Source organism: Nipponia nippon, unplaced genomic scaffold, assembly GCF_047370975.1.
Source record: "Nipponia nippon isolate SJK-2023a ecotype South Korea unplaced genomic scaffold, ASM4737097v1 scaffold_12, whole genome shotgun sequence".
NCBI lineage: Eukaryota > Metazoa > Chordata > Aves > Pelecaniformes > Threskiornithidae > Nipponia > Nipponia nippon.
Genome location: NW_028262313.1, coordinates 14,101,038 through 14,114,055, shown reverse-complemented (window position 1 = coordinate 14,114,055; position 13,018 = coordinate 14,101,038). Strand labels below are relative to the sequence as shown.

At 48.8% G+C, this 13,018-nt stretch overlaps 1 protein-coding gene across 3 annotated transcripts in view; it reads left to right on the top strand.

Moving 5' to 3' along the window:
• Positions 1-13,018, top strand: part of IL13RA2 (interleukin 13 receptor subunit alpha 2) — a 33,612-nt gene that overhangs the window by 2,491 nt on the left and 18,103 nt on the right. The window contains exon 1 of one of the 3 annotated variants that reach the window (XM_009465321.2): positions 4,729-4,999. The exons of 1 other annotated variant lie outside the window; for it this stretch is intronic. The gene's annotated coding sequence lies outside the window, so the exon portion shown is untranslated. Of the gene's footprint in view, positions 1-4,728; positions 5,000-6,064; positions 6,406-13,018 lie in introns of those variants that run through there. One more of the 3 variants, XM_087748940.1, reaches the window with a different exon arrangement.

Genomic DNA, 13,018 nt, shown 5'->3' with positions numbered 1-13,018 from the left:
TTTTTTCCTTTTTTTTTCTTTTTTTTTTTTTTTTTTAGGGAAATGGGATGGGGAGCACACAGGTGCTCCTGTCAGCTGGCAGAACAGAGGGTGGGATGCTTCTTCACAAGCAAGTATGCCCTGACATTTCCAAAATGAACAGCTGGATTGATATAAAATATATCTCTATTGCTGGTTAATTTGTCAGGCATGCTGTGATTTTGATGGACCGAAGGAATCCAAAGGCATTTTTGCCCTGCCCCGCACCACACTGTTAGTTAAGCTCACAATTTTGAGTAGACAGCTCGTGTTGTGGTGCCATGAAAAGCACCCACAAAAAGTGCTGCTGCAGGCCAGAAATTTTTTAAGCAGTGTGGGAGACAAATTGCAAACCAAAATAAGGCATTTGTAATTGGGCTGTCAAAAGTGATTAAAGGTGGGGAGCATATTTACTTGCTTTTTTTTTTTTTTTCCTCCCACATCAGGAAAACGACGGTGGCTAACTTGTATTTTGTTGAGCTGTCCTTCCCGGTGGGGAGGAATTTCTGACCTCTGATGAATATTTTCTGTGCCAGATATTCACAGACGGAAAACCTAAAAGTATGGGGAAATTTGTTTTATGCTTGATATTCTCAGACTATAAAATAGGGAGGCAATGAGGGACAGATGGTGTGGGCTGGAAGATAAGCCAAGGCAGCTTCCCTTGTGACCAAGTTCATTGGCTTCCTCTGGAGCAACCTCCCTGTTGTGCTGGGCAGCTCCCTCTCTTCCCCCTCCAGCCCCTTCTCCACACTTCCAGCACACACGTGACCGTTCCAGTATCCCCAGTGCTCTCCCCTTTCCCACGACCACCCCTCCGCCCAAGGCAGGGTGGGCACCAGGCTGAACTGGCAGCTCTTGCCCAGCAGAGACAGCGATAACCTCTACCCATTGCTACCTGCCATCCCAGCCTGTGTAATTAAAGGCAATCATCGAATCATAGAATGGCTTAAAGATCATCCAACTCCTGCCCCCCTGCCATGGGCAGGGACGCCATCCACTAGACCAGGTTGCTCAGGGCCCCGTCCAACCTGGCCTTGAACACTGCCAGGGATGGGGCGTCCACAACCTCTCTGGGCAACCTGTGCCAGTGCCTCGCCACCCTCTGAGTAAAGAATTTTTTCCTAACTTCTAATCTAAATCTCCTCTCTTTCAGTTTGAAACTGTTCCCCCTTGTCCTATCGCTATCTGCCCTTATAAAGAGTCTCTTTTATATAAGCCACCTTTAAGTATTGGAAGGCCACTATAAGGTCTCCCCGGAGCCTTCTCTTCTCCAGGCTGAACAACCCCAACTCTTTCAGCCTATCTTCATAGCAGAGGTGTTCCAGCCCTCCGATCATCTTAGTGGCCCTCCTGGATCTGTTCTAAAAGGTCCACATCTATCTTGTGCTACCTTGTGGAATGTCCTGGAGCAGTGAAGCCGTGACCATTTCGATGGCTGAATGTCTGTGAAGACCTTTCCTGCTTATCCTGTTCCTGACAATACATGGGGTTTCTTCAAACCCTATTTATTTAAATACAGTTTAGTTTATAATGAGCCATATCATACAATCGTTTGGGCTGAGCCAATGCATGGATCAAAGGACTTCATGGCTGGAGGGACTTAGTGGGAAGTATGACTTCACTAAGAAAGCAGCAGAGAGCGCTTCTGTTTCCGCAGCATGTTCCCAGGGGCTTTCAGCAGAGACAGTTGGTGCAAGACTGGGAGATGTTTCAGAAGAAGGCAACTCTTCAAGATTAAGGGTTATAGTTAGATTAAAAGCGTATTGTAAAGTCACTGCTCAAGTAAGTTGTGAGGAATTTAGGAGAGTGTAATTATTTTTAGAAGAGTGCAGATCGCTGCACCGACAGGTTTAAGAGATGTCTTTTACAAAAGGGGGCAAACTGCTGAGATCCTTTCATTAACATAAATATTTCCTTTCCTCTGTTAAGAGAAATCTTCCTCTGCCAGCTGAGATCCATTTTGTAAGTGGCAATTGATTAACATGTTGATGAAGGATTTATTAGTATGTTTAAGTAAAGCCTGTGAAATATTTTTTTTCCTGTTGTATGTCTTTATAGTATTACTCAAACGTACACAGTCAACTCATAGTAATGTAGTTGGGCAAGCCCCGACTACAGAGCGTAGCACCAGTGAAAGAAAAGGGATCAAGTAGGAAATAGCATGGTAATCTTTGGGCTTAATCCTGCACACCTACAAGCACCTGTACCCTCAGGAGTTCTGTATTTCTCAAGCATTAGACTTAAGATGTTAGGTGTTAGCCAATATTTTTGTGTGCAATGTGCCCAAGCAGTCTTTAAACAGGCTGAGCCCTGCCTGTGAGGTGTAACTGGGGCAAATGCTAGTTCTTTCTCACCAGTAACTGATCTGCTATTAAGCTATCCTAGCTTGGGTTTATTTTGGGAGGTGGCAGTGCCTCTAACAGTGCCCGAGTGGGAGAAATGCAGTAGAACTGTGTTGTTTTGATTAAGAACCACTCTCCTATTTTTCCTCACTTTGCATGTGGGCATAACCTTTATCACAGCAAATGTGATAATCTACCACGCGTAGGGTAAACCCTGAATTTGTTGCACAACGTGACAGGGTGAGAACAACTTGTGATGGGGAGGTGCCATGCTCTGGTCTCCTGCTGAGAGCTGGAAGGGGAGGGTGGTCCAAAGCCCTGGCATCCAGCCATTACAGGGGCAGGGCCTTTATACAGGTTCACCATGGACACTGGGACACACTTGGCTTTCAGTTGCAGGAGTCCTTGGAAGAGGGGGCTTCTTGGGTGTTACAAGCTCTGCACGCTCAGCAGTTGCTGAGTGGGAACCCAGGCATTTGTTTGCTTATAGGGCTTTGCAGTAGTGTCTCTGCAAGGACTGAACCAATAAATCATTGCTCTATAGCTCTTCAGTAGTGCCTCGATTAATCTTTTCACTGGGCTGCTAACTGCACATTTTCCATGACGTCAGATTGTTTTGGCTCTGGTGCCTTTATTCATGGTGAATCAAACATTGTTGATTTATGTCAAAGATGATGTATTTCCTTGGATTTTTTTTTTTTTTTACTCCAAGGTAAAAGGCTGTGGTTGGTGCAAATGCTGCTCTGTGAGCTTCTCCAAAGGGCAAACCCAACACAGCTCCTATTGAAAAGGATCATGAGGCGATCATCATGGGAATGGCCCACCCAGGGCTCTGGCTTTGGAAATCTGCTGTGCTTCTGTAGATCTTTGAGCAGTGTCACCTTCAGGCCTGGTCATGTGGGCCCACTTCTTTGTCAGTGTTATAAATTGTTGATAAATTATCTGGCAAAACCTTCTGTCCCCAGCATCCGAGGGACACCTCTGGCCAGAATCCGTCTCTCCCACTACCAGGGCAGCAGGGGACAGTTTCAAAGCAGGGCTCTGCCTCTCCAAGCACAGCTGAGCTGGATTAGCCAGACCACTCTGTCAAGAGGCTCTATGTATCCTGTCCTTGCCCTCCTTGACAGACCATGGTCCTGCAGCAGCCGCTGGAGGAAGGCATCTTGAATAGCAATGCTTCACAAAGAGCAGAGCTGCAAATCAGCTCACCCGTCTCCCCTGGATTACTGTTCCTCTGCTTTTCTTTTCACCATTACCTAGTGTGTGCATGCTCCTGAGCATGATTTCCTGAGGGATTTCAACCCTGCCAAAAAAGGCTGGTCTACTCTTTTATTCCTAATCAAATTTCCTGTTGCAGAACAAACCTATGCAAGAGTGTCTGCAAGCCAAATTATACCGGTGAAATCTAACCTCTTCCTGATTTCACTGGCCAATAACCAAGAGATCCCAGTCGGTGCTGGGGAAGACCAACCACCTGTACCTGCACCTCCCTGGAGAGCAGTCCTGCCAGCAATTCCTCCTTCAGCACTGTCATTGATATAGCTGAACTGCCAGCATCTTCTCAGGACATGAGGTCCAATCTCTCAGTGAATCAGCTCCATCCCACCAGTGTCACTTCTGCCTGTAACTACTTGGGGCAGTTTTTTTCCATCTGCTGCGTTCCTGCCTGAAAGCAGCAGTCATCTGATCAGGACCTTGGTCAAAACATATTTCATGGGAAATAACAATGGAGTGAAGCTATGAGAAGGAGCCTCATGCAGTTTGAAAGGACCCAGGGGAAGCAAAGACCAAAATTTCCCACTGGGTAAAAAGTTAAAGTGTTTTACACTTGTGTTCTACACTTGTGTGGTTGTTTTTTTTTTTCCTTTTTCCCATAAATGAAGCGGTCCAGCTGTCATCTGCCTGTGGAGACTTGCCTGCCCGTAGCTGGGATGCTGAGCATTAGTCCAGGATGTACAGAACTGCAGCAGTCACCACACTGCAGGTGATGGGAGCTGGGAGACCTGCTACCTCCGAGACCAGGCAGGATTTTCAAGGTTTTCCCATTGGCTCACCGCAAACCCCCTAGCCCAGACCTCAGACAATGGAGCCCGCAGTAAGCCACTTGCTCCCTGGCTGCAAGGGGTTTGCCTGCGATGCTGTCCCTGCCCTGGGATCGCTGTGTTACCAGTAGCTTTGCTGCGAGCTGGCCGGCAGCCAAGCAGGAGTCTGTCAGAAATTAGCTGGAACCAGTGTGTTTCCACAAAACACTTCAGTTGACATTAATCAGGGTTTTCTGATCAAATTGCATCTCATGGCAGGAAAATCCCTCAAACGCTGGTGTGGGGCTGTTTACTATATCCCATGTGTGTAATGTGCTTAGTTTGCTATCTGGGAGGGGATGTTAAGCCAGATGCCTGCTGTGGGTAGTGAGCAGTGGTTGTCTTCCCTTCCCTATTTCTTCATATGCATCCTATACACAAAACACTTTCAGGCTGGCTCTTCAGATGCAGCTGCTTGAAACTTGCTCTCTAGAAACAGGAACATATGCAGGACTTGTTCTTCCATTTTGCCGTTCCAGTTTTCTTTTTTTAAAGCTAGTAAATACTTTCATCTTGTGCATTACCTGGCTCAAAGGAAAATCCCGACGTGTTATGGTAAGCCATAAATATGTGATCAGCATTCAATCTCAGCAGCTTACTCTCTGCTGCATTTAGCCAAATGGGGGTGGGAAAATTTGTCTGCTTTATATTATGATTTTGTTTTGTTATTCTTTATTTTTTCCTTTGTTCTTGAAACTCGATGTAGCTGTTCAGGTGTAATGCAGAATATGGATTTATGCATACCAACATTTCTATATAAATTTGAAAGAGTTTTCCACTTCTTTCTTTTTTTTAGTGGAACTGATGTTTGTGTTCTTGAAATAACTTTGGTTGCATCTGCTCAGAGTTCAAGGTGATGTTTGAATTGCAGATTTTCAGACAGGCACGTTTATACTTTTTTTTGTGTGTGTGTTTACAACACTGTTGCTTGAACTGGTACGTGTCCCATCCCTTGCAAGCCACATCCTGGCTGTTTTGAAATCCTTCCTGTGGTGTCTTCTCATAGTTTTCTTTTATGGAAAGATTTAAATAGCTGTTAATGTAATTAACAGTAATTCGGCTTGTCCTATCAGCACTGACTGTTTAGAGCTGTCAGCAGATACTGTTGCGGGGCTGGCTGTTCCTGGGCAAGCAGTTATTCTGTGTGAATGCTTGCTCTCCTGGGGGAGGTGTCAAATGATTTGCATCTGAAAAGCACAAATCCATGCACAATTTTTGGGGTGCCTTTTTTAAAAAAAAAAAAAAGAATTTCTTCTCAGTTTGTTCACCTTCAGGCCAAACTTTGTACCTTTAATAAAACATTTAACAAAGTGTCTTTCAACACCAGTAAGAAGTTTACATGAGATATAAAGGCTTGGGCTGCTGTTTGCACTGGTGATCCCTGGTGATCCCTGGCCACTGTACTGGACCTAGAAGGCACGGGAGAGCAGGCCAGCACTGCCATCCCCTCCAAAGGTTCCAGAAAAACCACCTGCTCCCAGGGCAATTGCTATTTTATATCTCTCGTGGTTGCAGCTCAGGGTTCAAGGACCAGTCTGTGATAACGAGCTGGACCTTGCCCTTTCTCCTGCCTTTGCTAGCTGCCCTGCTCACACACCGACCCTGTGCTCGTCCCTCTGGAGCTGGCTGTCAGCTCCGGCTCGCGGCAGCAGAGGCAGGATCAGGCTCTGACTGCATAGCACCTCCAGGACTCACCGGCCGCATTGCTACGGGGGAAGGACCACTTCTCCTGGCCGGCCTCCCAGGGCTGCTTGGCCGTCCTGGGCTCCCTGCGGGATGCGCCTGCCCTGCATGTGCCGGGGACCCAGCAGTGACTTGAGGGGGTGACAGCTGCTCAGCCCCTGGCAGATCCTGCCCTGGCCAGGGCAGCAGCAGTACGGCAGCGCTGCAGCCCCACTGGAGACGAAGGCAGGAGGCAAAAACGAAGGGAGTGGGAATTGCCAGATCCCCTGGCACCCCAGGTGAGGGAATTCAGCTGTACAGAATATCTGTCTTTTACACTTATTACTCCCATTGCACAGCGATCGCGCCACAAGGACCTCTGCCAACATCTCTGTAAACTCTCCAGTACAAGACATTGGATGGAGTTCAAAGGAGAAGGAAAGGGTACTTATTTTGCTTGTCCCAAAGGCTCGGAGGCTTGCAGAGGAAAAATCAGTTTTAAAAAATGATGCAGAGAGGCAAAAGCCATGAGGTTATCCTTATTTTAAGATGGCCTGAAAGCTGAGGTGCAGCACCAGCTCCTTTTGCTGTCGGTGCTGGTGCCGGCAGAGGCAGCTGGTCTCTGCACATCAGGCACGCTGCTTTGCCCACCACATGCCCATCCATGCTCTCAGGGCCGATCTGCAGTGTGCTGAGCTGCTGCCAGGTTTGTTTTCCCAGTTACCATGAGAGCACTTCATATGAAATGTTTCTGCTTTCATAACAACTCTCTAGACCTCTTTTTTATTTGTCTATTTAATTCTGGAGCAACCTGAAAACAAGATTGGAAGTAATTACCACTGTCCTGTGAAACCTGGCATGTTAAATTAGGAGGGTAAAGCCCACAGGCAGAACACAAATCTACTTTTGGGGGCAAACACTGCTGGGAAAAAAATCGGCAGAAGGCAGGGCAGGTGGCCGGTGGGGTGTGGGATGCTGGTGCAATACCTGCCAGCAGCGTCCTGCTGGAGGGAGGCTGGGCTGAGGCCTGGGCACTCATCACAGGCGAAAGGCTGAGCGTGGCCCTGGCAGGGCTCGAGAGCCCCGAGGATGCGGCAGGGTGAGATTTCCCGCCCTCCAGTATTTAGCACTGAAGTAGCTATTGAAAGCCTGCCTGCCGTCTGTCACATCGCTCTGGTGACAAAGCTGCTTTTATGGAAAGGCACCAGGTTCTCGGCATGGTGCTGCGCTCTCAGGTTTTCAACAGCACGTTGGCAGCCAGCCTGGGAGCTTGCTCTGCTCGCTCCAGTTAACTGCAGCTCGAGCTGGTTCAGGATTGCACAAAGCTTTAAGACCTGTGCCATTCCAGGTAAGCTCATTTTTGCAGCCAGGGCAAAGCCACATAGTGGGAAGACTTTGCTCTTTCCTAAGACAGCCTCTGGGCCGACTGGGGGACCCACGTACCCACCTGTGGGAGCTGATGGGTTTGGTGGGAGGAAGCAAATGGAGGTTGTTTTATAACTCTTAATGAGCAACTACATGGTCACAGCCTGGTGCCCAGGAGGCTGCGGTTGGCTACTGCCTGACCAGTGGGACAGGCAGGGGAGGACAGTGTGGATGGGAGCAATTTAACTTTGGACGTTTTCAGGTTCTCTGCTCCAGACAGGCTCACGGTTCAGTCTGATGGGTACGAGGTATTATTTCTGTCTGCACTTGCCTGAGGAACAGAAAGTGGTCCTGGAACAGCCCTGGGCTCCCCAGTCCACGGCCAGCAGCTGCCACCGCCTCTGGGCAGCACAGGCCTGAGTCTGCAGAAAGGGAGCAACAGGAGGAACAGGGGAAATAGCACCTTCCTGGGGACCAGGGTTGCACAGATCTTCCCCATAAACCCTGCATCCCCTGGCAGAGCATGCCGTAGCCACAGGACCCAGCTCGTGGTGCTGGGACCAGCCAGGTCTGCCAAGGGCAGCCGTCTGCACGCATATGTAGGGCGGCTCTTTGTCCCCCCAGCTCCTGCTGGGACCTATGTCAGAGCCTTCCTGTTCTGGAGATAATTTTTAGCTGCTTTTGCATTTCTGTCTAGATGTACTTGTGGCCTGTTCATTAGCAGTTGTTGCTCTTCCAGCTTTGTGTCTTCATTGCAGTTCTTCCTGTAACACCCTGGTGCATCTAGTGGCAGAATTTGGGCTCCAGCATGCCAGGCTGTGCTCCTGATCCCCTTCCAGCTCGCTGGTCCCCAGCATCCCCGCAGCCCTCCCTGCGCATCCCCAGCCTCTGGAGCCCATCTTCGCCACAGGCTGGTTCCCAGACAGAGCTACACATCTTGGTCAATGCTGTCTAATTCCTCAGCCTGCCTTGTATTTTTTTTCTACAAAAATTTTATGTGTGCTGGTGTGCCAGAGTAGAACCTAGTCATCAAGTTGTTTATTAAAAGCTGCCACTGTGCCACAATAAGAATGAAATTATTCTCACAGGCTCTGCTAAACCCCCAGCCCAAGCCCAGCTGCATGGGAGGGAGAGTCAGAGCAAGCCCACATGTGGGCAAAGGGCACGTGCAGGTTGTGGAATAAATTGCTCGAGGAGCAGAAGACGACGACTAGGTGCAATGTGAAGACAGGAGCCTGCAGGCTGCGGATGCTTTGGTCAGGGTGTGCTCCCAAGGCAGGAGACATTCTCTGCACAGACACCATGTCATTGGCAAGTATAGGAAGCCGAGATGATGGGGATGAGTAAGGGCGGCCTCTTCTGCAGCAGGGAACCTGCAGCAGGGTAAGCTGAAAGGCAGAGTGAGTGCGTGACATTTGGCTTTCGGCTGGATGGACCTTTCCATCCAGGGAATGGAGTCATTATGGAAAGCAAAGATTTCAGTGGTGCCAGCTCCACAGCAGCTGCAGCAGCTGCCTTGTTGGCTTACATGATACAGGCACATTCAAACAACTGCCGTCCCTTCTTTGAGACGCTATCTAAGCCAGGATTAGTCCCCGACAGTAGTCACCAGCAAAGAAACAGGGAAAACTCAGGTGTCCACTGACCAAACAAATAAATATTGGCACTGCACATTGCTAGAGAGTCTGGATTCCTTCCATCGTTTCCTGAAGTCCCATGGAAGCCGTAAGTGTTTAATTTAGCAATGCAAAGACAGGATTTTTCTTGCAGCTATCAATCTGTCACCACTGCTCCTCTTCCTAGCCCGTCTCCTCGTGGTGACACCCCCTTTTCAGTGCAATTCATAATGCTGTGCTGGAGGCCACAGGTCTGTTTGGAATTTCTGAGTCTCTTATTCCGGTGCCTCGGAAAGAGCTTGTTTAATGCAAGTTCTTTAAAAGAGACTGGCTTCCCTGAAACATGAGGCAGTTAAGAGGCTTTTATAAATCATTGATTTTTCATGCCACTGGCAATTTCAAAACCATCCCTTTGGATCACATGAAACATGCTGTTCGATACCAAAAGGTCTGTTCATAGCTGGAGCCTTTATTTTTCATTTTGTCGAATAGGAAGCTACTTCTAAACATGGAGCTGAATTGCAAACTTGAAAGCTTTTATTCTGAACTATGAGATCCCAATATTTTAATATAGGAAGGCAACAGATTGCTTGATAGAATCAATTTAGCACAACTGGGATGAATGTATCAAATATATTTTAACCAAAAAGGATTTGGCCCATTTTTTTAACTTAGGTCCAGTAATGATCTTTGCCAACTGCTTTGCCATTTGCAATGAGACTGTTCAGCAACAATGCTGCTCTTCCTTTATCTCCTTAAACAAAAGTGGATTTTTATGGAAGTGCTTTTTAATTTGTGCATGCACCTGCCCAGCATATTTGTCAGAGGCCAAGGACCCAGCCCAGGGCCTTCTCTGCTCTTTGAAGTCTCTTATTCAGCCTGGAGGCACCTTTACAAGTTTGCCTTCCCTGGGCTTTAGCTCTTTTATTAATCTTGCCCCTGTAGAACTGCTGTGAGGCTCTGGGACCTGGCCAGACTCCTGGAGGAGGAGGAATCATAGAATCATAGAATCGTTAAGGTTCTTAAAAGACCCTTAGGATCATCAAGTCCAACCATTAACCTATCACTGCCAAGCCCACCACTAAACCGTGTCCTCGAGCACCATGTCCACCCTTCTTTTAAATACCTCGTGGGATGGAGACTCAACCCCTTCCCTGGGCAGCCTGTGCCAGTGCCTGACTACCCTTTCGGTGAAGAAGTTTTTCCTAATATCCAACCTAAACTTCCCCTGGCGCAGCTTGAGGCCATTTCCTCTCTTCCTATCAATCACTTGTTACTAGGGAGAAGAGACCAACTCCCACCTCGCTACAGCCTCCTTTCAGGTAGTTGTAAAGGAAGCTCCTGCCAGAAGTCCATGAGCACATAGTGACTTCAGGAGTCACTCACCTGGCTGCCAAATCCCCAAAAATCTCATTTGTGAGCAAATCAGACAAGTCAGTGGTGCTTCCAAATACACTCGCAATAGGGAAGGCAGCCACGTGAACAGGAAAAAATCCCTGTGGCTTTGTCCGTTGCTCGGCACAGGGGCATCTTGCTGCCATGGGGCTCGGAGGAAAGGTGGGTGCAGGGCACAGCAGTGGGTGGCTGAGCCCAGCCAGCAGCTATGCCACCCGCAGTGCTCGGGGATGGCTCGGTGCACTGCGGTTTGCCAGGGCACGCTCCCAGTTGCACGCAGGGCTTGCTGGTGAGCCCGAACAGGTATATTTTTATTACCCGCTTCTTCCATAAGCTTGTCATCACCTTATGTAAGAGTTTTGCAGAATAGTTAGTTAGTAAGAAGCAAATTGCCTGCCTGTCCTTGCCCTGGGCTCCAGGCCATGAGGCTCTGGTCCAGTACGCGCAGGGATTTGCCCTGTGTTTCCCACAGCTTGCTAAGGCATTGCTGACAGCTACAGCCGGTAAGGTCGGTACAAGCCAAGGCCTGAGCACGTGGCCTTTGAAGAGGTGTGCCCTGAGCCACCGCGCTCTCTCCCACCCACAGGCAGTGCTTCCACTCACTGTTGCTGAAACAGGGCACAGATCCTCCCCAGACTACCCTCAGCTGATCTCCTCCTCCAGGTCCAGTGTAGGGATTGCATAACGCTGGCAGGGGGAGGAACACAGCACGAACATCAGGTACCAGCAGAATGGTGCAAGGAGAGCAAAAGCAAAGCATCTGTAGTTTGCAAAGGCAGCTGGTTCGGGTAGGAGGGCGGCGGGAGGAGGCTGGATGGGCAGGCACTTTTCAGCATGGAGCTGCACTCGCTGCTCCTCCCCACGTGCTCCAGCGCTGCTGGCTGTGTCATGGAGCCCTACTGTTGCAAATCCCAACTATGCTTTTTTCCAACCTAATTTTCTCAGGAACTGACCCAGTTCTAGCACTCAGGAACTGGCATTCACCCTACTGGCAAATGTTTTTCATCTGTTTCAAATGAACTGTCCAGCGTGACCTTTTCTGCTTAAGCAGCTTACACAATGAAAATACATGAATGTAAAATCTTGCATAACTCTGAAAGCAGGGCCATACATTTACCAGCAGCAAGGGACTTTTTTCCCTCATCCTTTGCAGAAAGTAAGAAGGGAACAGCCAGCACTGTGCAATTGCAGTGAAGGGAGAGCTCACCCATAACCCCCTCACCCCCAAAATTCACAGGGCGCTCAAGGCAACAGGGTTCGTACATCCCATTTCTGCTGCTTTTTGCTTCGGAAAGATGAAAAGCAAGGGGCTGTTTACCTGTTCAGTGGTCTCCAACCACAGGCAAAGCCCCCACGGCCTTCTGGGGCTGTTTCCCAACTGAATGCCACCGCAGATCAGGACAGTGGTGGTTCCCCACTTAAGAGCTCCCCTTGGCACCCAACAGGACTAACTGGTCTTCATAGTCTGAGTGCTCTTCCTCGCTCTCATCTCTGTTTTCAAAGCTGTGGTCTCACCCAACACACAGCAGTTGGTGTCTGTTCTGGGAGACAGTTGCTATAACAGATGTATGGGATCACTTCTTAGCATAGCAAAAAGTAAAAAGGTTCTGAAATTTTGTGCGCAACTGCCTTGAAAGTTCAAAAAGTTCAAAAGTGTGAAGGATAGTCATGCTCTTCTCATTGGCACCTACCTTCACAGCATCTTATTGGAGCTAGAACCAAATAGCTACGGCATGATAGGAATGGCTTCACACCTGAAAACTGACCGTGCCTCCCCCAGGTCTGCACGGCCATCGCAGCAGGCTGGCAGCGCTGCCCTGCCTGAGGACATCTACCCGTGTGCGCACAGTGAAATGAAGAGGATAGCTGGCAGGTGGAAAGGGGCCTGATCCTGCGTTTGCTGCTCCAAAACATTCCCATTCACTCCAACTGGGAAGCAACAACACATTCATTCGGGCACCAATTCAAACAGCAATACCATAAGTCTTGTACAGGTGCTTACAAGAGAGTTTTCTTCCTAACGAGAAGCATTCCTTCAGCTCCTGATGCTGTTTTTCATGTTCTTAGTATGTCTGAACTGTTTCTCAATATGCCTAAATTTGGCCATGGGAAGATGGCCCTCAGCCACAGCCTGTTGCTTGTCAGGGCATGTGCACCACAGCTCCACTCTTTCTGAAACATCCGCTCCTGGAGGGGAGCTGCGGCAACCAACTTCCCTCGACTCACACAAGGCAACATGGAGATGACCCACCCATGTATTACTGGTCATGACCCTGACTAATCAAAGCACAGCAACAGGAATCATGAGATGTTTATTCAGCAAGACGTATTCAGTACCAGAGCTCTTGCCTGGGGCAAACCAGGTGTGGTTGAAGCAGAAGTTGAAGGGAGGGCTCGCAGGGTGGTGCAGGGAAGGAGGGATGAAGTAAATGGTGACAGGCAAGGCTATACAAGGGTCGTGTTGACCAGCTGCACTGATGTGCCTAGCCCACAGGAGAGGAGCAAGGGGATGGATAATTTTATGTATTTCCTGCAG